Genomic DNA, 3,843 nt, shown 5'->3' on the forward strand with positions numbered 1-3,843 from the left:
CAGTTGAAAGATGCTATACGCGGATGATACCTTCCACCAACCTACCAGACCTTGAAGATGAATGAATTCTTCAAGCTCAAGTAGCTGGAATTAACCCTGGAAGCTTACTACTGAAAGTTTGTAATCCTACTAAAATATGCACCACCTATGGATATTGCACAGCAAGTATCCAAGTTTTGCCATGGCCTGAACACTCCTCTGAACCACTATCTTGAAGCAATGCATCCAACGAAATTGCAAGACGCATTATTTCGAGCGAATCCAATCATCCAAGAACTTAAATTGGGAAATTGTAGCAAAGATGACTATGGAGATCAGGATAAGATATGCCATACATGCGGAGATATAGGGCACATTCGTAGGAGATGTCCCTACCATCAATGCTTCCATTGTAATGAGCTAGGACACATCCAAGCAGACTGCCCTAATCTATGTCTAAAAGACATTGAGCCTCCAAGAAAACGAAGCTACATAGGTGTAGTCTATGGATATATAGATGAATCAAATAAAGACAAAGATCTAGAGCCCATTAAACCTTATTAAGAGGACTAAAATTCCTAGAAGCTTAATCGACATGTAACACAATTGAGAATAAATCCTACTCTTGTACCTATTGTTAATTCGAATAATATGAGTGCACTACTTGAAACATTAAGAGTAGCGCAACGGATGCATGGTGGGTCTTAACCAATAGGTCATAAGCCCCACTAGTGCTTGTCTTCCCTAGTTTCTCTCAAGATGAGGACATCTCGATTTCTCTGAGGGGGAGGATGTAATATTTCTACACAATAAAAGTTAGTTGGTTAGTTTGAAAGTTAGTTAGTCAATTAATAAGTTAGTAAGATTACTAACTAAAGACTAACTAAGGTAAAAATTGACAGCATTAATAGCTAATAATTTTCATTCAATTAAAAATATATTTAAAAAAATCGAGAGTCATAAATCTGATATTTTTCTCGGATTGATAAGGACCGTAGCCACCCTTAACGAAAAGTACAATGTGAACGGGACTTATGAGCCATATTTATCACTAGTATTAATGTGTATAGTTTGAATGGTCCAAAAACATTAGATTCTTGGGGGGGAAAAAACCATTATATTTTAGATATTATCCTAAAAAGATAGAACTAAAAGTCATTTAAAATAAAAGACAAGTGATGTTTTAGTTAGTTTTGGAGATTTTACAAAAAGAGAAATAAAGAAAAGTGATTGGCAAAATCGCACGCACCATGATCGCAGTCTACAGGCAGTAGACAGCACTTCGAACAAGGAAAAGAAGAAGGTGTGAACTAAGAGCTTTCTAATCAAGTGTCTTGAGGTTTTACCACCCTTTTGGAGCCAATGCAACCATCAGCATCAGATCACTGAGTCTTCTAAGAGCCGTCCACTCTTGTTCTCAGACTTATCCCGTCCTCTCCAATTCATTATAAATATGAGGCATGGGGAGGCACAAGGGAGCATAAGGAGACCCCGAAAGGCTGCAAGAGAGAGGGAGAGAGAGAGTATACCCCTCCAAGAGATTGTGAGAGAGAGCTTGAGAGAGAGAGAGAGAGAGAGAGAGAGAGAGAGAGAGAGAGAGAAGAGTTACCCCGAGAGGTTGCACAATTTTTCTATATCTCGATCCTTGATTTAACCATCTTCTCTTACGCTCTCCTATCTCGAATCTATTCCACCTTCTTAATCTCTTGAGTCTACTTGCAAACGATGGCTTCCAAGCGAAGAATGTCGCGTGAAGATGACAATCCTACAACCAGCAATAGAGCTTCGGGCGAAGGCATCACTGTCAATCCAAATGCGGTACCGGTCGAAAGTAATGTATTTTCAAATTGATAGATGCTTGTTTTAATGCTCACAAGAGATACATTAGGCTCCGTACCTTGTGGTGCTAGAATAGGTCATTGAAAAGGATAAATCGCATCTCAAATATTCAAAGACGAAGTTTGTGAAGTGCTTGTATCAAAGGGAGTTAAATTGCACCTAGTTGCTATGTGATGAATCCATGCATAGCATAAGCAACATATGGGACACTAAAGTATTGAGAGTCTTTGATTAATCTTTACTGAGGATAATATTGTTAAAGTTCGAAATGCATATACACAGTACATACATGGGAGAGATTATGTAAACTTTACATCTATGGCATGCGACTCCTTGCCTTAGGATAAAGGAAGATAAAGCCAAGAAAAAAAATGTTGCGTAGTAGGAAAATGCTAAAAGATAATTGTCACTTAGAGAAGAGGCATAAATGCTCTTGCTAGATTGATTAATTTGCATTGGAATGATAGGAATTACGTCATGTATAGTATTAGAACCTTTAGCGTATGCCTTAGGCTAAAGGAGGGAATATTAAGTAAATTCTACTCTTTGGCCCCAAGGGGGAGAGTGAATATGCGATGGAATTATTGTCGTGTCTATTATTGATTGTTTGGGAAAAATACAATTAGTTTTGTTGATTGATTGAACAACACCCTAAATGTTTTTCTTTCAATCAAGGGATTGTTGCATTGTGATTTGGATAAGTATTCCAAGGCTTGTGTTGATGGCAAATGCATGGTAGGGGTCTATAATGACAAGTTGCCATGGGAATAAAGGAATGCTTTTCTAGAATATGATATTAGGGCTGATTGTGCTTGAATTTTAATTGGATTAATTAAGGAAGGATATTTTGCACACGTGGATCATCTCCAAGATCACATCGTGGATTATCCCGAGAGGGCACTACTCGATTCACAGGCCGATGGTCGAGTGGTGAAAAGGCCAACCCGCATGAAAATGGCATCTCACTCCTAGACCGCTTGTGGGTCAAGTGGAGCTCTGGACAACCCTTGCCTGTCTAGAATGGAGTTGGAGATCCCCGTGAGCCCAAGGTCTGGGACATTGGAAGATCCTATTCTAGATAAAGGATGGAAATGATACAAAAGCTTCTTCAAAATGAGAAGACAACAATACCTTCTTATAGAATGATTCTCTTGATCTTCCCCATATGTGCAAAATGTTGATCACCGAGGCAATAGGCATCTAGGTGAGAGCAAAGAAAGGTGTCTAATAATGATAAGAGCAACAAATTTGCAAAACTCAATAAGCTAAAAGGGAAACATGTGATGTGTTAGGGCTTGCACTACAAGATGTAGCTTGTTTGATGCCGAGTGGATGCTTGGACAATAGGGTAGCCTCCTTGATCAGCAAAGACAATAGTCTGGAGGGGTTGAATGGTGTTGCCAGTAAGGTGGAGTGATGTGTGGCAGTAGTGGATAGGTTGTTAGGAAAGGATGATGATGTGGCAGCAGTCTGGATGGGCTGCCACGAAGGGAGGATTGATGGTGCTGAAATCTGCACTTGAATGCGAGAAACCTGCTCCACAAAAAAAAGGATCAATGTGCTTTTGTCCTTCTTTTCAGAACTTGGTAGGCCATTGAGAACCCGACAAGCACCCTTTTTCCACTGGTCTATCCTCTCTCGGATGACTATTAGGGCTCCCTTGATCAGATATTCATCACCTTTATAGTCTTGGTGGACCACTAGGCAACCAACGTGCACCCTTTGTCCAATGCCCTAACTACTTTGGGGTGGGACTCCTTAGGGTAAAAATGTGCTTAAGACTTTCTTCCAATTCCTTCTTTGTTCCAGTTTTTGGCCTAAGAGGGGTTCTTAAGCTAAAAACTCATTACATACTAATTAGCTCTTTGAAACAACCCCAAAACAGTAAATTACCAAAAGTTTTGTTAAACGGGGAGTGGTTCTAGAGAGTTTCTGTATCCCACATGCAAAACCCCAATCTAGAAGGATCCTTCGATGTCTATAAATAGACAAGCTGCCCACCATTCAACCTCATCCTATATACAA

The sequence above is a fragment of the Lygodium microphyllum genome, chromosome 17, assembly GCF_053477565.2.
Source record: "Lygodium microphyllum isolate KBCC chromosome 17, Lygodium_microphyllum_v1.1.10, whole genome shotgun sequence".
In the NCBI taxonomy this organism is placed as follows: Eukaryota; Viridiplantae; Streptophyta; class Polypodiopsida; order Schizaeales; family Lygodiaceae; genus Lygodium; species Lygodium microphyllum.